Source organism: Marmota monax, unplaced genomic scaffold (assembly GCF_021218885.2).
Source record: "Marmota monax isolate L192 unplaced genomic scaffold, Marmota_monax_Labrador192_F-V1.1 WCK01_AAM20220418_F8-fsc00125, whole genome shotgun sequence".
NCBI classification, from domain to species: Eukaryota; Metazoa; Chordata; class Mammalia; order Rodentia; family Sciuridae; genus Marmota; species Marmota monax.
This window is the reverse complement of record NW_026695235.1, coordinates 12,756,751-12,782,334: the sequence shown is the minus strand read 5'-3', so window position 1 is coordinate 12,782,334 and position 25,584 is coordinate 12,756,751. Positions and strand designations below refer to the sequence as shown.

General features: G+C 47.5%; 1 protein-coding gene and 1 long non-coding RNA gene across 2 annotated transcripts in view; both read left to right on the top strand.

The window, feature by feature from the left end:
• The window catches only part of Pttg1ip (PTTG1 interacting protein), a 42,819-nt gene that overhangs the window by 16,092 nt on the left and 1,143 nt on the right, over positions 1 to 25,584 (top strand). The window lies entirely within an intron of this gene.
• LOC124089091 (uncharacterized) lies at positions 22 to 25,568 on the top strand. The gene is made up of 3 exons (XR_006850595.2): positions 22 to 7,274; positions 23,607 to 23,728; positions 24,196 to 25,568. It is a non-coding gene; the product is annotated as an uncharacterized LOC124089091 (long non-coding RNA).

The window sequence follows — 25,584 nt, the reverse complement described above, 5'->3', positions numbered from 1 at the left end:
ATTCTCGTAAGCCTTCTGAGAGGTGGTCATTTTGGGTCATGGGCCTGGCACGTTTACCCCAAGAAGGGAGAAGGTCATCCATAGGCCAGCCCCTCTTCAAGGCCCAGTATGCAGGACACCCGTGTGTTGGGGCCTGCCGAAGGTCCTCCACACACTGCCACAGGTAGGCTGCCTGCAGCAGGCCACCTACTCCAGCTGCACTTCAGCTTGGGCTGTGGGAGGCTTTCTGTCTGAGGCGGCGACTGTAAGTTATCAGAGAAGCTCCAGGTGCCCCAGGCTGTGCATTTCTTTAAAATCAAGACACATGAGTAGTGAGCAGAACGTTCTTGGTGGCACGGACAGCTAGATGCTTTTCCTAAAAGATACTAGACAATACTTCCAGTTGCCAGGTTGCTTTGAATTTAAAAAAAAAAAATTCTCCCCGGGAATGTAGGTAGCCAGCACCAGTGGCAAGCAGCGTGTTCCGTCCTCACGCTCCTGATGATGCTGTGGGTGGCATCCGTGACTGTGGCCCTCGTGACGGGCAGGTCGCCTGGCAGTGGCTCTGCCAATTCTTACACTAAGGATGTGGCCCTTGACAAATGCTTCAGTCTTATTTTTCTGACTTCTTGGGAATTGGATAGTAATTTTTAAAGTATTATGAAACATTCCTAAGTATGTGATGGCAGCTGTCATAATAGGCTTTAATGAACTTTGTATTAACCTGATAGTATGTATGTAAAATCACAGTTTCTTTCATTGAGGTTGCCACGTTAAAGTAGAGCAACCTGTTTTTAAATACAGTGTATTTGATTCTCACATCAGGTGACCTTAGGCTGGTCTTGGTTGAGCTTTTCTCTGAACTGAGGCTAAGGGAGCCACACAACTGTGAGCTTGAGGAGACTGCCGTGTTCAGAGTGCCTTACTTTTAACCAGTTTCCAATAAAATGGTTCTGTGCCTGCTTTTGTTTACTAAACACAGTGTCCCTCTCTGGGTGGCGACTCCTCTGTGGCTGGGGGCAGGTGGATCTGTCAGGTGAGGCTGAGCTTCTGGGCTATCCTATGATGCCGTGAGCCGATCCAATGACACCATGACCCCCAGGGCTGGACCAGGCTATGTCCTGGAATTGCCCCACCTGCCAGCGGCTTTCCTTCTGCTTCTGTGCGGGGCACAGAGGAAGCCGTCTTCCTTTGCAGTCTTTGAAATGCCATGGTGACAGGCACCTGGTCTAGAGGGCCTGATTCTGCAGAGTGCCCGGAGACTGCCTCTGTAGGGCACTTTGGGGTGCAGCAGAGATGGAAGATATCCAGGTGACAGCAAATCTGCCCCTGCAGAGACAGCTGCTGAGGGCTGGGGATGTAGCTCAGCAAACTTGGTGAAGTGCAGGGCCCTGGTTCAACCCCCAGACCACCAGGAGTCTCTGAGCCCCAGTGTGCACAACCAGAAGGTTGTGGGTTCCCTGGCCACTAAGAGCTGGCTGCCCAGCGCCCAGCTGCAGTGCAGGACAGCCAGGGAAGGGGCTCAGAACAGGAATCCAGGGAGGTAGCTACATGACCTTGGGGAAGAAAGGAGCTTGCTGGGCAGAGTGCCACCCGGGCTGTTTGTGTGGGAGGCCTTGGGAAGCAGAAGTGCCCGTGTCCCCGCCTTTGCAGGCAGGGCACTGAGGGATGGTGATCCCCAAATGTCCTTTGCATCCTGGTCCAGGGCCCTCATACCTGGTCACTCCTGGTGCCACAGGGCCCCCGGTTTCTGTGACACAAGCAGACTGCTCTGGGTAAATAATGTTGGCAACATTCACCAAAAGCTTTACCAAAGAAGGGCTGACGGGCGGGGCTGATGGGTGGGTGTCAGCCTTCCAGGGAGGTGGGTGAGCTCCTGGGTCTGGCTGCTGCTGCTTCTGCAGCAGCAGCAGCTGCACAGGGCCTTGGTGGCCTTGAGACGATGAGTCCTGGGCATGTTCCAGGAAGGTGGGACAGATCCGTTCACAGTTGACCTGGGCCCTCAGACTTGGTGATCATGTGGAAATGCGGAGCAGAGGTGACCTGCAGCCTCCGCAAACCTCACACCTCTGTTTGCAGAGCAGAGGCCCCTCACAGCCCTCAGCCCACACTCTACCAGATCACCGTGGTCACCACTGAGCCTCACTGTCACACCCTGTGCTGCAGGGTGGCACTGAAAAGACAAACCCCATTTTGCAGTGAAGAGTCAGCTGCACAGAATGCTGGTCTGGGTTCTATCCCAAGGAGCATTAGCACAGGGAAGAGCAGGAGGGGCTCCCACTGAGCTCAGGTGGGGCCTGAGTCTGGCGCTCATCCCAGCTGTTCTCTTGCTCCCTCCCAGGGCTCAAGATAGGCACAGGTTCCAGCAGGGGAAAGGTGTCCCGCACACAGCCAGTTGGGAGGCTCTGAGCTGTGACTTGATGGGATTCTTTCACTGGAGGCACCTGGGTTCCAGGAGATGTTCAGCCAGGAAGAAGAACTTTCATAAACTAGGACTTAGGAGCAGTGTGCTGAGCTCCCAGGGCCCCGTGCTCTCTGCCCAGGTCTTCCTTTAAAGTCTCAGGGCATAGTCTGTCACAGGAACTGCCTTGGCCTGGCCCTCAACCGGGGCCCTTGCAGGTCTCAGAGGCACTGACCCCAGGTGCCTGCCCACCAACCTCAGCACTGAGCTCAGTGCTCAGCCTTTCTCTGCATTTCATCCTGGCCCATGCTCTTGACTCCCACCCTCCAACCTTGGGGTACCCACCTTCCCCAAAGAAAGACCTCCAAGACATTGTCCTGGGTTGTGCTTCCCAGGAACCCCTGGAAGTCATCACTTATGGCCATCTGGGTCTAGGAATGTGATTAGCCAAGTTGCAGCAGGAGGTAGAGTTCCCTCATGACTAAGTTCATGTGTCACCTTAGTGGGTTCAGAGATGTCCTTGTACCTGATGAGGCACTGTTTGTGGGTGTCTCTGCGGTGTCCCCATGAGGTTAGCATTGGACGACCAAGTGAACCCAGGCAGAGAAGAGAGAATTTGCCTTCCCTCTGCAGGTTGCTTGAGCTGGGGCCTGGCCTTATGCATGATTGTGTGAGACTCCCTAATGACAGGTTTGCTGAAATATTTAAGAGTTTTGCATGTCATGCTGGGTATGGTGGCACACACCTGTCATCTCAGCTGCTTAGGATGCTGAGACAGGAGGATCATCAAGTTCAAGGCCAGCCTGGGCAACTTAGTAAGACCCTGTATCAAAAAAAAAAAAAAAAAAAGGGATGGAATGTAGCTCAGTGGTAGAGTACCCCTGGGTTCAATCCCCAGTACTGCCCAAAATCTTTTTATCTTTTTTTTCTGCCCAAAAAAAGATAAAAAGATTAAAAAGTCAGGGCTGGGATTGTGGCTCAGCAGTAGAGTACTCCCCTAGCACGGGCGGGACCAGGTTCTATCCTAGCGCCACATAAAAATAAAGGCATTGTGTTGTGTCCATCTACACCAAAAGAAAATAAATATTAAAAAAAAGGATTAAAAAGTCGTTTTCATCTTTACTCATAAGTTTAATATAGGTTTTTGCTATGCTTGTGGGTTTGGGTTTAGGGTTAAGCTAGAATTGTAATTAACTGTGGTTTTCTGTATCATGAACGGTTTGATAAAAGACCAGGATGTAGTGTTTTTTTTCGGGGGAGTTGGTATTTCAGTACTGCTTTGGTTTCTTTCACAATTCTTGACCTATTGTTGTCTAGGTTTTAAGTCTACCATTTAGTTAATGTTTTTCTCGAAAGTCGTCCATTTAATTTAGTCTTTCAAATGCATACAAATATTTGCCTAGTGCAGAATCTCTCATCAGTGGTTGTGTTGTTTCTCTGTATGGTCTTCCTGATCCCAGGTAACTTGTCCCTCTTCACAGGAGCAAGGAGTGAATCTGCTGGTTGAGTCCCCACTTTCCTTTTCATTACCTGGGGGGTCTGGGCAGCAAGGTACTCTTGGCCCTCCCACGCTGACCTACTGGGACTCAACCTGGGCCTCAGGGGACCTGGCGTCTTCTGCTTTCCTCTCATTTATTTGCTTGGTGTGAAGGAGCCCCAGCTGTCCTGCTGGTGCCGTAGCCTAGTGATGACCAGCACCACATGCCAGACACTTGCTGGGGTGGAGCCACTTGCTGACCAGAGCCACAGGGTGCCTGGCAGAGTAGGACAAGCTGTTGATCCAGAAAACATGTGTCCAAAGAAAATGGTAGCTGTTCTAAGCCGCCAAGTTTTGGGTAATTCATGATTCACCAATAAACACTCGATACATTCCCCCCCCCCCAAGTATACTAAAATCAATGGTATTTTTATATAGTAGCCAAAATAATGGAAAATGAAAATAGTATTTACAATAGAATTGAGAACATAAAATTCGTAGTAATGAATTTAATAAAGTATATGTAAGACGGGTACACTAAGAACTACATTACTGAGAGAACTTAAGAGCTGGATAAATATGCACATTATTCATGAATCAGATGACTCAATTTCTAAAAATTTAGCAATATTTTTATTGTGTTAAAATACACATAAATTTACCATCTTGCCTTTTTTTTTGTACTAGGATTTGAACCCAGGGGCACTTAACCACTGAGCCACATCCTCAGCCCTTTTTTAAAAATATTTTTTTAGCTGTTGATAGGCCTTTATTTTATTATATGAGGTGCTGAGAATTGAACCCAGTGCCTGCCTCACACATGCCAAGCAAGTGTGCTGCTGCTCAGCCCCAGCCCATTTTTATATTTTATTTAGAGACAAGGTCTACCTGCATTGCTTAGGGCCTTGCTAAGTTGCTGAGGCTGGCTTTGAACTTGTGATCCTCCTAAGCCACTGGGATTATTGACCATTTTTAGGTAGACTTTTCAGGAACAAGTACGTTCATGTTGTACAACCAACACAACCATCCATCTCCAGAACTTTTTCATCTTGCAAAACCGAAACTCTGATCCCATAAAACAACTCCCCAGTCCTCCCTGCAGCTCTTTCAACTACTGCCCTGCTGAGCCTCTACAGACTTGGCTGCTCCAAGTATCTTGTATAGAAAGGGAATTGTACATTATTTCTTTGTGTGACGGCCTTATGAGAGTTTCCCTAATCTCTTGAGGGTACCACTTCTTTTTACATTACCATCTTCTTTTGAGTTTAGCTAATTTTTTGGTTAAAAAAATACTAAATTCATTCATCATTTCTTTTTCATATATTCTAGAGCTCTTTTCCTTGTGTTACCATGGAGACTGAAATGCAACAGTGGTCCACTTTATGCTTTGAATGTAGCCCTTGCTGATCTTCCGCTGCAACTTATTTTAAAAATGGACCTGTTTCTGGGGCTGGGATGTGGCTCAGCAGTAGAGCACTCGCCTGGCACGGGCGGGACCCAGGTTCGATCCTCAGCACCACATTAAAAAAAAAAAAAAAAAAGAGGCATTGTGTTGTGTCCATCTACACCTAAAAATAAATATTTTTTTTTAAAAATGGACCTGTTTCTTTCTCTTCCTCTCTCCCTGATCCTCCTCAATCTTAGGGGGAACAGGGTCACCTTCTTTCCCATCCTAGGCAGAGTTATCTGTCCCTGAGCATGCACCCACCCTGGGAACGAAGTAAACAAGACTTTGGGGATGGCACCAGAAGATCTCAGAAATGACTGTCTCCCAAATTAACAAATCACAATTCAACAGAGAACCCTGGGATGTAGCCTTTGAACCACCTCTCTAACAGCCCTCTGTTCCTGCAGAGGGGCAGAATCACAGCCTCTGGGGCAGCAGTCCCCTGTGTTTCCCCTTTGCTATCAAAGCAAGAAGCCTTTTTTCTCAAAATCATATGTTGCTAAAAGCTTGGTCCTTGTCCCTGAAGCCAATCCAATAACAAGGACATGCTTTTGAGAAAAAGGAAAAAATTAGTTTATTGCTTTTAGGAAGGATAGATCAGGGGAAAGAAGATCAGGGAGAAGTTGAGGGAAAAAGATATCAGAGAAGATCAGGGAAAAGTTTAGGAAAATGAGGATTATAGAGGAGAAGTTGAGGGAAAAGTAGATCAGAGAGGAGAAAAAGCTTGGGGAAAAGAAAAAAAGTTCTAAAGCCACAGGGATATAGTCAAAGCATCAAGTGGACCCTGTCACATCCTCATTACTGGATTGGCATCCGGGACAAGGACCGAACTTTGGGCAACAATTACTTTAACATTCTAAGACTTTAATGTTCCAATTTGAGTTTGTGCCATCTTAACCTCAGTAACGCATGCCAAAAATGTGCCTCCTCATACCTCCATTCTCAACCCATTTAAGGTGCTAATGTGACAAAATCACGTTTTTAACACTGTCCAAGAACAAACTAGTAATTGCACATATAAATATATATATGTATATGGGGGATACCAGGGATTGAACTCAGGGACACTCAACCACTGAGCCACACCCCAGCCCTATTTTGTATTTTATTTAGAGACAGGGTGAAGGGAAAGCAAGGAACAAGAGATGGGTAAGCAAGAAATGAAAGATGAGACCAGCAGGCAGAGATGCGCAGGAGAGTGTATTGTCAGAGTTGACAAAGGCCATCTCTGTGGGAGAGTCTAGTTCTGGGACTTTTATGGGGAGGTTCAGGAGTGAGAGACGGGTGGGTCCCAATGCGGGTGGATAGGGGTTGAGTTGGTGTGAGGGAGTGCTGAGCCTTTCTCAGAAAGGCCCTTGGGTGGGAAAGCAAAGGCTGTCAAGATGGCCATCCACATGCTAAGCAAGGACCTTATATTCCCCCTTTTTTGTGTGTTTATTAGGCCCCTTAGGGAACAGGGACAGGTCAATCTCCTATAACTGCTTCCTGCTGGGAAGGGGTGTTTGAATCTCTCATTAGGGGTGCAGGATGTCACTGGAATCATGATGGAGGTCAAGTGGTGGTGGAATACTGTCCCCGGTTCCCCAATTTTTGGTGAGCGATTGGTATTCCTATAATAAAAGCTGGTTTACAGTTTTGTTACAGATTATTTGGACCTGGTCTTGAGCCAATCTAATGATGCAGGGGACAAGCATTAACAGAAGGCCTGTGACAAGGAGAGGGGTCAGGAGAGGAAGTGCCCACTGGAGAAGGGGTGACATGGTGGCCACCTTCAGCAGAGGAGAGCTGTTGTTTCTGACCTTCAAGGTCCTGTTGGAGTTGTTTATCTGTCCTTTGCTCTGCAGATTGATTGACACCAAACAGCATTCATCCTGTAGAGACAAAGTCCGCCTCTTTTGGCCATGAAAAGATCAAGGCCCCTTGGATTCTGCAGTACCACAGCTGCTGAAGAATCGAGCTGGGACTGGGTGGTTAGTATGGTTTGAGCAAGTTGCTGTGAGTCCCTAGAAATTGGACTGGTAACTCCTGGTGAGTGCAGAAGGAGGGAGGAGGGCAAAAATGAAAAGGGAAGTGTGGGCCTCAGATGCCGCAGTCTGGCTGGGCACAAAATCACGAGCCACTCAAACAGGAACAAACTTTATTTCCAAAACTCCCGCGAACACCACACGCAGCCTTCTCCCGGGACACACCACACCAACCGGAAATCCCTCCTCTGGAAATCCCTCCTCCGGAAATCCCTCCTACCGCACTTCCCCAACCAATGGGAACTCTCCGGAATCTCCGCAAGAGCTCCAAAGTAGCAGGCCCAGGTGGACAGCAGGGGTCTAATATCCAATTGAATACACATCTTAACATAACCATTATCATCTCAATGGCTTGCTGGTATCACCTTTCAACCAAAAATGCCATACATCATTCCTACTCAGCTATGGCTCTCAGCATCTACCCCCTTCTGTTTAATTAAGCACCAAGCATGTGGCTTAGGGACCGTGCCTGTCAGGCTGTCCAATGCTACATATGGCCCTTACCCGTCATTGGATGAGCTGACCTCAAGGCGTCAGCCTGCTGTCTTAGGTTGGTACCACTGCAATTGGATCTTACCCATCACTGACTACCGGTCCAGCATACAGCCATACTTGTGGATAGGCCTATGCACCAGTGGGGGGGGGGGTGTGTGAGGTTCATTGCCTCACCTCTGTTGGCCCCCAAATTTGTCCTTGGTGCCAGTGGGGGGTGGTGAGTTTCTTTGCCTCACCTCTGTTGGCCCCCAAATTTTAGACCATCACTAGTAGAAGGTAGGAGGATACAGAAATGCCATGACACTAAGCCAATTGACGGCTCCTTTGAAAAATTGTACCACTGGTGACTCTATCAGCAAAGATACGCCAGCAGTACCACAATTCGCTGCACCAACAGATAGTTCACAATGCATACAAGTGATGCATAGTCCAGGCAAGTTCTTCAAGCAGTTCAAAGCAGAGGAATCTATCAATATGTCCATTTCCTCCCAAAGTAAATCGACTCCTTGATTGAGCATTACTTGTTGAGTTATTATTCATTGATGCATCAGTTTATACAGTTTACTATGATAGCTATCGAAGAAGCTGTAGTTTGGTTTTATCATTGTCTTCACTGGCACTGGGATGAAGATAGGAATTCTGGCAATGATGGCTAAAATATATATATATGTAACATTCCAACAGGTACTAAGAAAACAATTTTCTGAACAATTTACATTATCCTGAACAGAATTATTAAATATAATGAAAAGGAAAGGTGAAAGTAAACAAACACATCTGTTAACCTCTTTATTTGTTCACATATTAAAACAATCCTCAACAGCTGTTCACCCAATTTAAATTAAACCATTTAAATCACTTGAATAATAAAAATATTTGGATCCATTTTTTCATGAGTGCTCCTCATATATGATCTATGGACATACGCACATATAGACATACAACACAAAACACAAGTGTGCACACATAACATACAACACATAAGCCAAAGTAAAGGCCTTGTAGCTTTTCACAGGTGAAATCTCCATTGCAATGTTTAAAAATTCCACAGTCAAAAAATAAAACTGATCAGAAAAACGCTAACCTAGGTCTGAATGAGCTCAAAAAATGAAATAGAACTTTATGATGTGGGAAAAGGCAATAATAAAATAGATATTGAAAAAGACATCCTGGTTACCACCTGGGTTTGACTCCTTTTTGGATAACCCATCCTTTTTCCTGTAACTTGCATAATGGGTCTGAAGGTATTTCCATAAGCAAGCCCCAAGGTTTTTTACATTTGAAATAGGCTTTAATGGTGTTCATTATTCATTAGCCTCCAGGTGTGGGAGAACCACTGTTGCAGATCAAGAATAGCCAAGTTGGAGCTCTGGATATCAGCTGTTATGGATTTGAGCCAAATCATCTTCTTTTTGGTCTGTAGAAATCGCTTTAGTTAGTCTCTCTGGAATCCAAATCGGCTGCTGTTCTCCCGGTGGAAACACACAAAACAGAACCCGACTCCAGACAATCACTGGGTCAGGACCTTTCCATTGTCCTGTTAAAATATCCGTCCAAATTACCTTAGGCTTATGTACATTTTTTGGACACATATGCCTTTCTGCAGCACTAAGCCCTGATGAATCCAAATTTAAAAAGTTTAGAGTAAAAAGGGTTATTTTAAGTTTACCTTTGGGGATATATACCCCTTCCCAATTCCCTCTTTTTGCTTTAATAAGTACATTTTAATAGTTTGATGAGCTCTTTCAACTATGCCTTGTCCCTGTGGATTGTATGGGATTCCTGTTATATGAGTAATGCCAAATGATGAGCAAAATTGTTTAAAAGAGGTAGAAGTATATCCAGGGCCATTATCTGTTTTTTACTGCTTTGGAACGCCCACAGTGGCAAAATTTTGTAAGCAATGAGCTATAATATCTTTAGTTTTTTCTCCGGCATGAAGGGAGCCCATCAAAAATCCGGAAGAAGTATCAACTGTAACATGCAAATATTTTAATTTTCCAAATTCTGGCAAGTGTGTGACGTCCACCTGCCAAATATGGTTAGGTATCAGTCCTCTAGGATTGACTCCAAGATTGACTTGTGGTAAAATGGTCACACAATTTTGACATTGTTTTATTATTTGTCTAGCTTGTTCCTTAGTTATTTTAAATTGCTTTTGTAAAGTATTCGCATTGACATGGAACCCTTTATGAAAATTTATAGCTTCTTCTAGTGTAGAGAAAATATGTATGTCATGTGTAGTTTTATCTGCTAAATCATTGCCCAAACTAAGGGCTCCAGGCAATCCTGTATGTGCCCTGATATGTCCCATAAAGAATGGATCTTTTCTGTCCCAGATTAGACTTTGTATAGTGGAAAACAAAGAGAAAACAGTAGAGGAAGGGGAAATCCTACCAGCATCTTCAAGGGATACTATAGCATTAACTATATACTGACTATCAGAAAATAAATTAAATACCGAATCTTTAAACATCACAAAAGCTTGTAATACTGCATTAAGCTCTACCTTTTGAGCTGATTGTTTGGGTACTAAAAATGTAAAAGTTTGATCAGGGGTAACTACTGCTGCTGTACCATTATTTGACCCATCAGTGAATATATTTGGAGCATTCATGATAGGTGTTTTTATTGTCATTTTTGGAAAAACAACAGGATGTGAAGACCAAAAAGACAACAAAGGATTAGATGGTAAGTGATTATCAAATGAAACGTTAGATTTACACATGATCATTGCCCAAGTATTTAACTCATTAGCTAACTCATCAATTTGATCCATAGTATATGGAGTAATAATTTTATTGGGAGAAATGCCAAACACTCCCTTTGCTGCTTTTATTCCTTTGAGTAGTAATTGTCCTACAGCCTCAGGATACCTAGTAAGAATAGTGTTAGGAGAATAAGATAAATGTGTCCACAATAATGGACCTTCTTGCCAAAATACTCCTGTAGGAATATTTTTTGTTGGTAGTACAATAAATAAGAAAGGCAAACTTATATCAATTCTATCCAAATACATATTTTCCATATATGTTTCAATAATTTTTAATGCCTTTCTTGCTTCAGGCGTTAACATGCGGGGTGAATTTGGATCTGATGGACCTTTTAGGATATCAAATAAAGGTCCCAACTCTCCTGTTGGTATGCCTAGATAAGGCCTTATCCAATTTATGTCTCCTAATAACTTTTGAAAGTCGTTAAGTGATTTGAGTTGATCTACTCGTATTTGAATTTTTGGTGGACGGACCATGGTTGAGGATAATAGAACTCCTAAATAATTAATTATAAAATTTAATTGTACTTTATCTATTGCTATCTCTAGATTATAATTTTTTAATAAATTTGCAAGTGTGGCATAACATTCTAGCAATGTGTTTTTATCTTTATGTGCTAATAATACATCATCCATATAGTGAAATATTTGTAGTTCAGGATTTTGAATTCTAAGTGGCTGGATTGCTTTGTTAACATAAATTTGACACATAGTTGGGCTGTTAGTCATCTCTTGAGGGAGTACTTTCCATTCATATCTCTGATCAGGACCTTCATGATTCAGTGCAGGGATAGTAAATGCAAAACTTGGACTATCCTCAGGATGAATTGGAATTGAAAAAAAAAACAATCTTTAATATCTATTAGCTAAAACCTACCAGGTTTTTGGCAAAGCAGACAATTGGGGAATCCCCGATTGAGCAGGTCCCATAATAACCATCTCATTATTAATGGCTCTTAAATCTTGCAATAATCTCCATTTACCAGATTTCTTTTTGATGACAAAAATGGGAGTATTATGGGGGAGATACAGAAGGTTGTATATGTCCCTCCGCTAATTGTTGTTTGACCAGGTCATGGGCTACTTGTATCTTTTCTTTAGTCAGGGGCCACTGAGGAATCCATACTGGTCTTTCTGATTTCCAAGTAATTTTGATTGCCTCAGTGACCCCTTCTGAAAACCCAGTCCATGTCTATTTATTCCTTTATCTATTTGAATTGGTGCTGCTATACCTTGTTCTTGTTCTCCTAATCTTTTTTCTTTCCTAAAACCTTGTCTAGCCCTAGTAGTGGGCACATTAGGATTGATGTTATTTGTTAATGTCAAACCTAATTGATCTAGGACATCTCATCCCCATAAATTTATAGGAAGATGATCCAATACATATGGCTGTATAGTTCCTTCACATCCTTCAGGATCCTTCCAATCTAAAACCATCACACTTCTATGGGGATTAGTTGCCACTCCTAGGCCTCAAAGCGTTTGAGTGGCTTGTTGTAATGGCCAATGTTTTGGCCATTCTTGATGAAATATGATGCTAAGGTCAGCACCTGTGTCCAGTAGCCCATTAAATTCATGTCCTTGAATATTTAGTTTTAGCATTGGGCAAGAATCAAAATTTAAAGACAGCATAGCCCAATCTACACCTGTGGAGCCTATTCCCTTGGAACCTCTTTCTACAGTACGACTGGAAAATTTACCATGCAGGCTGGGTATTATTAATAACTGTGCTATTCTATCTCCTGGTGAAATTACTGACATACCTCTTGGAGAACTGGCTATAATTTTTATTTCACCTTCATAATCAGGATCAATTACCCCAGGACTTATCATAAGTCCTTTTAGTGTAGAAGAACTGCATCCTAATAATAAGCCTACTGTACCTTGGGGAAGAGGTCCTTTTACTCCTGTGGGAATGACTTGAACTCCCATCTCTGGACTTAGTACTGCTCTGGCGGAGGTGCAGATGTCCAACCCTGAATTCCCTCTGGTTTGTTTGATGAGGGATTTAATGGACAATGTGTCATGGGCACTACCCTGATGAGGTTGCTGGGTTCCTCCATTGCCCCATATATTTGTGGTTGTGAGCCCCAGACCATTGGGCCCCCCAGTCCGTTTTTTGGCAATGGAGCCCGATGCTTTTCTCCATGATATCGTGGGTAAACACCTGGTCCTTGTCCGTTTTTTTGATAATGGAGTACCCTCTATGGTGGTTTGAGAATGGCATTCATTAGCCCAATGTCTCCCTCTATGGCATTGTGGGCAAACACCCGGTATTCTACTCCTTTGATACCTAGCTTTGTTAAACCCTCCTCCTATGGGGCAACTCCTTTTAAAATGACCTATTTGTTCACAATTGTAGCATGTTTTTGGCCTGGCATCTAAAGCCTGTTGTACTGTAGCTGCCAGGACTTGTCCTTGTTCATTAATGTCTCTACATAATTTGATATATGTGTTTAAATCTCCATGTTTTCATGGTCTGATGGCCTCCTTACACCATCTGTTTGCTTGCTCAAAGGCTAGCTGTTTAATTAATGGCATTGTTTTCTCTGTATCCCCAAAAACTCTGGTAGCTGTTTGAATAAGCCTATCTACAAATTCAGCGTAAGGTTCATTAGCTTCTTGTATTACCTTAGATAATTGACCTTGTAAATCTCCATGTCCTTGTAAAGTCTTCCATGCCCTAACTGCATCTGCAGCAATCTGTGAATATATAGCAGGATCATATGCAGTTTGTTGCAGCTGACCCTCATAAGGTCCCTTTCCTAACAACATATCTAGATTTCTCTGAGGATAACCAGCTGCTGCATTTCGCCTAGCCGTCTCCATGCAAAATTCCTCATTGGCAACCTTCCATAACAAGTATTGTCCTCCATTTAGCACAGCTTTACACACACTAGTCCATTCTGCTGAAGTCATGTTTAAGTTGGTAATGGATTCGACCAAGCTTACAGTGAAGGGTGCTTGAGGACCATAGGTTGTTACAGCCTCTTTTAGCTGCTTCACTGTTTTGAAATATAAAACATGGTGAATTCGCTGCCCTCCTGCCGCCTCAAATACAGGGCATGCTACTCTTTGAGGTCCTGTCTCAGGATCCCATCTATCAACTACGGGGGTTGAGGGTCCCATAGGTGGAGCTGTTGGTTGGACACATACACCCTCTGGTGATAGAAAGGTGTTAGTAGCAGCCTCCTGTTGTAACTTTTTCCCTGATGGCTTTTTCTGCTCTAAACTTTCTTCCCCTTTCTGACTATCTCGAGAGGCCTCCTCTTTCTCCTGTTCTAATATGTCTTCTACCATAATCTGAACTGAAAGATTTGGACTAGGCAAACAAAATCGTATCATCATCCACTATGGCAATGTGCCAACTGGCAGAGTTCCTGGGTTTTTCTTTTCCCTGTCCCTTAAATCTTCACCACGATGGTCCCATTGTGATATGTTCAACAACTCCTCCTTAAAAAGCCATGGGCTACATTTTTGTATTGTATCAACGTATGCCCTGACTCTTTTTGGTTTTACTGGGGTGCCTCCTTCCTCTAACAATTTACTTAACATTCTTTCGGTTTGTTTTTTGCTAATTTCTGACCCCATATTTCTGCTACAAGGATAATGCAACTCAAACAGATAAAACAAAACCGAAGCAAAATGAAACAAAAATCATTGTATCAATTTTCTCTTCCTCAGGGTCGAACAACTTCAAACCTTGAGCCAACCATTTTTCCCAGTTTGCCTGAGAAAGTTCTAGGGACAGGAAGCTTGAAACAAAAACAAAATAAATCAAAACAAGAACATATTGTTTTTTGAAATGGTCACCCATTCTCTCGCTCTCCCTCAGGGGTGAGCAATTTCACTTTCATTTGGGCCACCAAATGCCGCAGTCTGGCTGGGCACAAAATCAGGAGCCACTCAAGCAGGAACAAACTTTATTTCCAAAACTCCCGGAACGCCAGGCACGCGGCCTTCTCCCGGGACACACCACACCAACCAGAAATCCCTCCTCCAGAAATCCCTCCTACCGCACTTCCCCAACCAATGGGAACTCTCCGGGGATCCCTGTGAGAGCTCCAAAGTAGCAGGCTGAGGTGGACAGCAGGGGTCTAATATCCAATTGAATACACATGTTAACATAACCATTATCATCTCAATGGCTTGCTGGTGTCACCTTTCAACCAAAAATGCCATACATCATTCCTACTGGGCTATGGCTCTCAGCACTCAGAGACTGAAGGAAGAGGGGGGATTCCGGCCTTGGAGAAAGGCAGCTTGAGAGGGCCTGTGGGTGTCTCTGTATAAAAGGGGGAGAAACCGCTTTAAGTGGGAGTTATGAACCCAATATGGGAGGCCCTCAAGGTGGGCCGTCAAGGGAGTGGTAAGAATGACTGATAAGGTCCAGTCCACTTTGCAGAGAGTTAAGGGGAGGTGCCTGTTGGGGGGTTAAAGGTACCAGGGCGCCAGAGACCGAGTGGGAAAGGAAGAGGCAGAACTAGGCTTGGCCAGAACAGCATCACTGTGTTGCCAAAGAAGGTTCCTAATGTGTGCAAGAAGGGGCCAGAAAAGATGAGGAGCAAGGGGCAGTGGAGAATCAGAGGGGCTGAGCTGAGCATGGAGGTGGTTCCATATAGGAGCTCAGAGGGGAGATGTGGAGTGGCTTCCTTGGGAAGGCTTGAGACCTAAGAAGAGCCCAAGGAAGGATTTAGTCCAATCTAAATGTAATCAAGGGATAGTTTAGTGAGAATGTTCTTCAAGGTCCAGTTGGTACGTCCACCTTGCCAGAGGACTGGGGATGCCAGGGGACATGAAAATGCCAGGAGATGTTGAGTGCCTTAGCTACTGACATGAAACATGGGGAGTAAATTCAGGACCATTGAGACTGGAGCGAGGAGGGGAGGCCGAATCGGGAAGAATGTGTTCAACCGGGATGTGGCCACCATAGGGGCACACTTATTGGTGGTAGGAAAAGCCTTGACCCATCCCGGAAAGTGTTGAAAGTACCAAGAGAAAGTTGTGCCTCTTGACCGAGGGCACATGGGTGAAGTCCAGCTGCCAATCAGAGCCAGGGAGATGTCCTCTTGCCTGGTGTAAAGGAAGGCAGGGGGTGGAGATTGGAGGTAGGATTGGGTTTCTGGCAGATTTTACAGGAGGTAGAGGGTAGAGAGGAATTGTAGGTCCTCTGGAGAGAGTTTGAGGTGGGATGTGAGAAGTTGTTTTAAAGGTGTGGTGTTGGGGTGAGGGGGTGAAGGAAGGTGAGCCTCTGTTGAGCATCAGCTGGGGGAGAGTCCGTCAGGGACTAGCAAGGCCGAGGACTGCAGGTGGACTAGGCTGTCGCAGCACCGCGGCCCTCGCATTGGAGTCTGCCTTGTTGTTGCCGAGTGTCACACAGGAGGTGTCTGTCTGGTGGGACTTGAAATGTGATTTTCCAGGGGCTGGGGATGTGGCTCAAGCAGTAGCGCCCTCACCTGGCATGCGTGCGGCCCGGGTTCGATCCTCAGCACCACATACAAACAAAGATGTTGTGTCCGCCGAAAACTAAAAAATAAATATTAAAAAATTCTCTCTCTCTCTCTCTCTCTCTCTCCCCCCCACTCTTTCTTTAAAATAAAAAATAAAAAAAGAAAACTAAAAAATCAATAATAATAAAAAACCTCTCTCTCTCTCTCTCTCTCTCTCTCTCTCTCTCTATCTCTATCTCTCTCTCTCCCTCTCTCTCCTTAAAAAAATTTAAAAAAAGAATTAAAAAAAAAGAAATGTGATTTTCCAGTGGCAGAGGGAAGCTTTGAGCCCTGAAGAAGACAGAGGTAAAGGGGCATTAGTAACAGAAGTCCCCTTGGTGGTCAGGAATCCGCGCTCCTTCCACGTAGCAGAGTGGAGAGAAGTAGGTGGAAAGTAGAGTCAGTGTAGACATTGGGGGAGGTCCCCTTTGCCACAGTGAAGGCTCTGATGAGGGCACCATGTCAGCCTGCTGAGTGGATGTGTTACCGGGGAGGGGAGCGGCTTCCACAGCCGAGGGTAGAGAGACGGTAGCAGACCCTGCCTGACGACGCCCTCCTGAAGGAAGGAGAGGCCATCTGTGGACCCTGTGCATGTGGCCTGGAGCAGGGCCTCCTGTATGTGGGAGGGGTGTGGAAGGAGCTGCCCCAGAGTCTCAGTGCATGAGTGGGTGAGAGGAGGAGGGGGGAAGGGTCCTGAGGAGCAGGAGGAGGGTAGCAGGGTTTAAAGGTGAGCAGGTGTGGACAGTGAGACTGGATCTCCCACCAGGGAAACCTGTAGAGATCAAAGGTGACAGGGGTAAGGAGTGTAAGCCCTGGTAGGTGAGGAGATCCTTTAGGTGACGGGGAGCCAGGATGGTGAGTGGGGCCCCAAGGTGGGTTTCTTTATGAGTAGAGAGGCTGCGGCCAACATCTGTAGGCAAAGGGTCCATCCCTCATCAGTAGGGTCAAGACCCTTGGATAGATAGGCCTCAGGAGCAAAGGTTGGCCCCAGCATGTGTCCGAGGACCCCTAGAGCAAATCCCTGCTTTTCAGGCACCTGAAGGTGAGGTGGGCGTGTGAGCTCAGGGAGATGGAGAGAGGGGCTGGAGGAGGCCTGCTGGAGCCTGGTGAGGGGCTCTGTAACGGAGGCAATAGGGGTTCAGAGAGGGGGTCCTGGGCCATCATATAGAGGTTAGCCAATATGGAGTAGTTAGGAATCCAGGCTCTGAGGAATCCCGCCACACCCAGAAAGGAGAGAATGTCTTCCTCAGTAGAGGGGTTGGTATGTTAGTGATGAGGGCCTTTCTGTCAACCGACATGGCTGTGTGTAGGGTCAGGAGGAGGCCTAGGTCTGTCACCATGGCCAAGGAGAGCTGTACCTGGGATGGAGAAGCCCTATAGCCACGGGCAGAAAGGAAGTGGAGAAGTTCACAGGTGTCCTGATGGCTGACCTCAAGGGGGGACTGCAAAGAAGGTCATCAACATGCTGTGGCACCACAGGCTGAGTGAGATGTGTGGATGCTAGGTCCTTAGCCAAGGCCTGTCTGAAGGTATGAGGGCTGTCCCGGAACCCTTGGGGGAAACTGTCCCCATCAGCTGACTCAGGGTCTGTCCATGGGAAGGCGAAAGTGTCCTGAGAGTGAGAATGGAGGGGATAGAGAAGAAGGCATCTGTCAGGTCTAGCACTGAGCTCTAAGAGGTCCCGGAAGGAGTGGAGGAGAGAAGGGTACAAGGATCCGTTACCACGGGATGGATTGGGACCACGCAGAGTTCACGGAAAGGAGCTCTTGGACCAAGTGGTAGGAACCATTAGGCCTTTCACTGCCAAGATGGGGGTGTCATAAGGGGAATGAGGAGGTCTGAGGAAGCCCTTTTGCACGAGGTCTTGAATGATAGGTGTAAGCCCAGGAGTTTTTGTCAGGGGAGCAGGTGTTGTGATTGGGCCAGAACATGGAGGGGGCCTTTGAGACAGATGTGAATGGGCTTGTGGCATGAGGCGATAGAAGGACTTGAAACATCCCGGACAGTACGGTCCACCTCAGAAGTGGGTAATGGGAGGCCCTGGCAGATGAAACAGGGGAAGGTCCTAAGGTCAGGGTGAGGATCAGGGGAGCGGCTGCGAGTTTGGATGGAAGCGTATATGAGGGGAGAAGGAAAGCGTAGCCCCCAACTGTGTGAGGATGGCCCTTTCCATAAGGGGAAGAGGACACTGTGGAATGACCAAAAAGGAGTGGGTAAAAACTAGAGAGCCCAAGGCACAAACACGGCCGGGTGTCTGTAGGGTTGGCCAGGTTTACCCTCTACCCTGGCAGTCGAGGTCACAGAAGGAGTGGTAGGCCCTCACAACCCCTTGAGGACTGAATGTGTAGCCAGGTGTCTAGGAGGAAGGACACAGGCCCACCTGAAATATGCAGTTACCCTGGGCTCCCGCAGAGTGATGCTAGTGGTCAGGTGATGGGGAGCTGGGCCTCGTCCGTCCTCTGCAGCCAGTCCTAAGAGTTGGAAAGGGGAACCAGAAGAGCTGGGTGACTGGGGCCTGCTATGGGCTCGGGGACAGTCAACAGCCCAGTGTCCCTTCTGATGGCATTTAGGACAAGGGCCTGGAGGCTTGTAAGGCTTAGGACATGGACGAGCCCAGTGACCCATCTGACCACATATAAAACAGGGTCTGGTGGGTGCAGAGAAGACATTCGGCAGAATGGAGGCCCTGGTCCCAGGATGGAATCCAGATTGGGGCTCGGGGATGTTCAGTGACTGTGAGGATGGCCTTAGGCCTGAGCCTAAGCAACTCCATTTTAAAAAACCTGCAGAGACCCTCCCGTGGGCCAGTGCAACCAGGGACAGATGCTAAGTCTGGACAGACGGCTTGAGCCACCATCTGATATTTCTCCTTCTGTGCCTTCTCGTCTCCCCTGTTCTCCACCTTAAAGGCCCCTTGCAGAACCTCAGCTTGGGGAGTTAGGGGCCCCCATCAAGGTGCCTTAGTTTGGCCTTAATATTGGGGAAACTCTGGGAGGAAAAGTAGGTCTCCCATCTGGAGCCTCAGGTCCAGGTTAGTATATTGCAATAAACCCTGGTCAGGGGTCTAAAAATGCTGAAGGTTTCATTCTTATCTTGGAAGATTTCCTGGAGCCTTTCATAATTGCTGGCCTTGTGGGCTGCCTTTCTCAGTCCTTCCATGAGGCAAGTATGAATTGGTTTCTACGAGTCACTCCTCTAGGCAAATTACAATCCCAACTGGGGTCCCGATCAGGGACTGCCTTAGTGCCCATCGGATGGCAGGGGAGGTCTGATGTACCTCATCAGCATAATTTCTAGCTTGCTCTCAAACTCGCCTGCGGTCCTCAGGCAGGAGGGTGTTAGACAAGATCATATGGACATCGTGGAAGGTCAAATACCTGACTTATCAATATCAAATACCTGACTTATATGATTGACTCAGGTATTGAAACTCTTTGGTCTATGTGTTGGGACTTGAAGTGTAGGACCCAAGCTGCTTTTCCATCTGTGAAAGATCTGACAAAGAGAAAGGCACATGAACCCGATTACACCATCCACCCAGCCGCCTCGCGTAGAGGACACAGAGATGCAGGTTGAGCAGTGGTAATCCGTGAGTGTGTGGCAGGAGGACAGAGAGCGGAGGGGCGTGGGGACAGTTGCTGCAGAGGCTTCAATAGAAACAGAATTGTGGCATGGTGGGGGCTCATCTGCTGGGTGGAAGGAGAAGGAGTCCTGGGTAGGGTCTTCTGTTCCTTTGGAAGCAGGCGCAGAGGAGGTGAGAGCTAAGAGGACTTGTGCAGGAGAGCAGGAGTTGCAGAGAGAGGGCTTAGAACGTAGGGAGGAGAAGGCCTGAACATATGAAATCTCTTTCCAAACACTCACGATAGTTGAAAAGATCCCTGATGATATTGGGATCTAGAGTGCCATTAAGCGGCCATTTAGAGTCATCATCCAAAGGATATTGAGGCCAGATCTGATTGCACAAGTGGATGAGTTTCTGGGGGTTTAGGTCCGGGGTGAGAGAGAGAGACCCTAGGTTAGCCAGGAGGCTTGAGAGGGAAAGCGAAACCTTTTCCTTAAAATGGCAGCTGTCACTTAAGATGGCCATCCAGATGCTAAGCAGGGTCCTTGTACTCTTGGTCTGGTAATTCAAAATCTGAGTCTTTTTGTTGGTATCTGTTGTCATTTCCCTTAAGAAATCATCATATTTTCTTTGTTATTTGTATACCAAGTTTGTGAGTTCTACGCTGAACATTTTGAAGTTCTGTCGCATCCTCTGGGTCCTGCTACAGTTCTTGGGACATGTCAGTGTTCTTCTTGGGGCTTGCACACGTGTCCAGGCTCTTGGCTTTAGCCTACCTCTCTACCCGCTGTCTGGGGCCAAGAGTGCTCTCAAGTTGGGTCTTGAAACCCTTCTGTGCTGCCGCGTCCCCTTCTGTGTGAAGGGGCAGCACGGAGGTCAGCCTGGAGCTGAGGCAATTCACACTGAAACACAAGGTCCCTCCTCTGTCTCTCTTCTTCCTGAATCATCTGTCACATTCCCCAGTTTCCAGGGGCCTCTTCCCAGAACTCTGGCTGTGAAGGGGAACTTCCCTAGGAACCTGCACCACTCATACTGCCTCGCAGGCCAAGGGTCCCCGCCCTGTCTGGACCGCAAGCTGCCCTTTCCTGATGACTGTGGCCAGAGAGATGCTTTTGCCTTCAAGAGCAGCATGGGTGTGCGACTTCCAGTCCACCCTCGCACGCCTCTTATGATTGGGTCCTCCTTGAGAAGGAGCCGAGAGAGTCCAGACCAAACTGGCAGCCAAGCCTGGGAATCACCACTTGCTTGGCTTGCAGGGTCTCTTTATCCCTGGAGCTTTTGCTGTGTGTCCATGTGTAGAGCCCACAGGGCCACGTGTCATGCTGGGAGGCAGGAGCAGATGGGAAAGCCACCCCATCAGGTCTTTTGTTACTCTGGGTCTCATTTGCTATCGTGGTTATTACTTTTCATGTTTTCTGGAGTTTTTAGTGTTTCTCGGTAAGTTTGGTGGGCTGCAGCGAGCTCTCTCCATCTGGTCTGCCACTGGGGCGCCTTCACTTTTGGAAGACATGTTGCTGGGTATAGAAGTTTACTATTTCCTGTCACTTCCTTATCTTCTGGTTTGAATATCTGGCAGTGGGTGTGTGATTCTTCTTATTCCATTCATCTCTATCTACAGGCAAGATGTTTTCTTTATCCTTGGTTTCAGAGTTGAATATGGTATGACTGTTAGGTCGGTGGTGGTGACTTGGTGGCGATTAGTGGCAACTTAGAAGAAAGCAGCCCGCGCCAGGAAAAGAACAGCAATCAGATGCCGGCGGAAATGCCTGTCAATCAGCCAGATCTCCTGACTAACGCCTGTCAATCAACAGGACCCCCTGGCCAATCCTGGAGTTCAGCCAACTCCCCTGACCAACTCCAAGGGGGCAAGGGACCCTAGGAACACCTTTTCCTGTCCCAAGCCCTTCCCTTCCTGCTGTGAGCCCCATAAAAGTCCAGTCCGGTTGAGCTTCCACATGGTTTCTCCTCAGACCCTTCCCCTGTCCCCTCTGTGGGTCTGATCGAGTTCCGCCCTGGAGTGATATCTCAATAAAGCCTGTTCAGTGGTCCTTTTAAATCTGCCTCCTTTGGCCATTGCCTGCCCCGACTGATCTGACATCTTGGTGCCGACACCCAGGAAGGGATCTTTGGGCTTCTCCCTCAGGGGATTGAAGCCCATCCCTTCCCCCTTGAAACCAACTGGGAAATTTCTAAGCAACTCTTTCTCTCTCCCTTCATCCAGCTGACAGGAGTGGGGTAAGTTCCTCCTTTCCCCTGACCTTCCAGATCCTGTCTGTCTGTCCGCGGGGTCTATCCATAAGTGCCATAGGCCCTGCCCATTCTGTTCAGGGCTCTGGGGACTGTGGAGACGTCCTAGTCCTCCTGAGAGCCCCCCCCCCCCGCCAACCAGGTTGGCCAACTGCTGGGGCCCGCGGAGGCTGAAGGGACGTCTCAACCTCCGCCCTGGCCCATATCTCTCCGTAGGTGAGTGCAGACAGAATTTGGGATGCCTTTTTTCTGCTCCCACTCACCCCCGAAGGTGCCAGAAGGTCATGGGAAATGCAGAGTCCTCTCCTTAGACCCCAAAGTCCTTGGGTGTCTATATTCAAATTTTGCCAAGTTAGGGCTCATTTAAGAACCGCCTGGTATTTTACTGCACTGAGACAATTGGTCATAATGGCTCCCAGAAAGAACTGTTGATTTTAAACCCTCACTGAATTGGACAATTTCTGTCGCCTGACAGGGAAGTGGGAAACCACGTTCAGGATTTTTGAGATTTGCTCCCGTCCTGCCCTCTGCTCTCTGCTCCCGACCTGCCCTCTGCCTCCTTCCCTCTGCTCTTAATGTCTGTTCTCCCTCCTAGTGCTGAGAGCCATAGCCAAGTAGGAATGACGCATGGCAATTTCCTTGTCAGCCTACCCAATGTTGCTTAGAGGGAGGACTCTCCATTGTGAAAATGGGCTTGCCTTGGACCCAGGTCATTTGCAGTGACATTGCATGAATATTTGAGAGTTTTGTTTTGAAAGGTGACCTTGCTCAGGGATTAGGGTGGATCCGGGTTTAGGGTGGATCCTGCTGGGAATAGGGCATATCCTGCTGCCTCAGGCGCTGGCTCCTTGAGTTCTCGCGGGATTCAGAGGGTATTTGGGATGCAGAGCCTGGTGGAGGTGTGGATTTTCCCCGGAATGGAACGTGCATGTAGAGTGCAGGTGAGAGTTCGGGAATAAAGAATTGCTGTTTGAATCTACAAGGCTGTGAGTGGCTCGTGATTTTGTGCCCAGCCAGACTGTGGCATCCTAGCGGTACCGTGTCCCCTCCTCCTCCCTGCTGCCACTTCTGCAGCTGCTGCTCGCTGCTCGTGGCCCAGTCTGCGCACTTCCAGTCTGCCTGGCTACCAGACACGTGCGCCCTTCCTCCCTCCCTTGCTGGCTCCCTCTGCCACCCTGGCAGGCAGAACGGGTCCCACCTGGCTGCAGGGGGTGGGATCTCCGGATCCCTCCGAGCCTCCTCCCCCACTCTGCTCACCTCTTCTACTGATAAGCCCTTCCCCCTCCCCCACTCTCTTCTTCCTCTCCTGCTACCTTGATTTCTCCGCTCACTTCTTCCACTGATACCACCCTTCCCCCTCCCCCTCCACCCCTCTCCTCTTCCTCCTCTCCTACAGCCATGATCACCTCCACCCACTCACCCCTCCCTTCTCCTGATCCCTCTTATCAGATAACCCACACTTTCTTTGTCCTCTCAGAGAAGTTCGATTCAAGATCTTTCCCAGATTGAAAAACCTCTTGGGTCCTTCTCTGCTGACTCTTCTGCTTATATTAAGGAATCCCGACATCTCTCCCAGACCTATGATCTTACCTGGCACGACGTCTTTGTTGTTCTGTCCTCTACTCTGACCCCAGATGAGCGAGCCCGCATTCAGCAGGCTGCTGGAGATCATGCTGACCAAATTCGTTTAACAGATATGACTCTCCCCACAGGTGAAGCAGCTGTTCCCCTAACCGAACCTAACTGGGACTATCAAGATGGCCAACAAGGTCGCCGTCACTGTGCTCGCGTGGTCCAATATCTTATAGCAGGCATGCAAGCAGTTCCTAATAAGGTAGTTAACTTCGATAAACTGAGGGAAATTACCCAGAATCCTGATGAAAATCCAGCCTTATTTCTCAACCGCCTTACAGAGGCTCTCATCAAATATACTAAGCTGGGTCCTGAGACTCCCACCAGGGCTACAGTGTTAGCAACCCATTTCTTTACTCAATCAACCCATGATATTAGAAAAAAGCTCAAACGAGCTGAGGAGGGCCCTCAGACCCCCATCCAAGACCTGGTGAAAATGGCCTTAAAAGTTTATAATGCCCGAGAGGAGTCGGCTGAGTTAGTCAGGCAGGCTCAATTACAGAAAAAGGTAACACTCCACACCCAAGCCTTGGCAGCGGCCCTGAGGCCTACGGCTCAAACGAGGGCTTTTTGGAGGATTCAGCATTCCTCTCCATCAGGGGCTTGCTTCAAATGTGGATGTGAAGGTCACTGGGCTTGCCAATGCCCAAACTTATGGCCTCCTTCCAGGCCATGCCCCACCTGTAACCAGACAGGACATTGGAAGATTGACTGCCCCATGGCTGGCCCTTCCTCGGTGCCTCTACGCAGGGGGTATGACCAGTCAGGCAGTCCCTTCTCCTGAACTATTGGGGTTTGCAGAAGACTGAAGAGGCCCAGACTTGAAGATCCCCATCACCCTCGCTGAGCCCAGGGTAACGCTCCAGGCAGCGGGTAAGTCCATACGGGGGCTACCTATTCTGTCTTGCCTGCCCATTCTGGCCTCTGTTTCCTTCCCAGGTCTCAGTTATGGGGATTGATGACCAACCCTTCTCCCAGACAGAACTGTAAGGCTGGCCTGTGCCCTGGAGGGACACCCATTCACTCACTCTTTTCTGGTCATTCCATCCTGTCAGTTCCTCTCCCAGGCAGAGATGTTCTCCAATTACTAGGAGCCACCCTCCAACTACACCCCAAGAATACTACCACCCATCTCCTTCTGCCTTTAATTCTTACCCTCTCTAATGACCTGACCTAATTGTCCCCAGATCTGGGACATCTCCAAGCCAGTCATAGCCTCCCACCACAAGCCAGGCCGAATCCAGCTGAAACCCCAAACTAAACTTCCTTGAGTCCCTAAGACTCCCCCTGCAACACTCCCATATTTCTGGTACGCAAACCCTCAGAAGCTTATCACTTAGTCCAGGACCTTTGCCTAATTAACGAGGCTGTTATTCCCATCCACCCGGTGGTTTCTGGCCCTCACACTTTTCTTACTCATATCCCCCTTTGACCACTCACTTTACTATCCTGGATCTTAAAGTTGATTTCTTTACAGTGCCTCTGCATCCTGACTCTTAATACCTCTTTGCCTTCACATGGAAAGACCCTACATTCTTTAGGTTTCAACAGCTGACATGGACAGGCCTACCCCAAGGCTTCAGGAACAGTCCCTACCTCTTTGGTCAGGCCTTGACACAGGATTTAACTGTTTGTGATTTTGGAATAGCACTCTCTTACAGTTGGATAGAAGCCTTCCCTACATCCAGGGAATCTGCTGACACCGTCACCTCCATCCTCATTGAGCAGATCATTTCCAGATTTGGACTTCCTACCTCCATCCAGTCAGACAACGGTCCAACCCTCACTTCTCAGGTTGCTCAACTAGTCTCCAAAGGCCTCAACATCACGTGGAGGCTCCCCATCCCCCAACGACCCCATACAGTTATACTTCCATGCTGGGGCCCACCGAACTCAAGATTTCTCGCCAACCCTCTCCTTCTTTTACTAATCATTAATCTCTCAAGCTTCTATCCCAACCCACAGATGGCGCTTCTACATCCAAGGGACATGGCAACAGGATGGCACCACCCGCTCTCAGTTTATGGGCCAAGGCGATTGCCCTTTCACTGGCTGTAA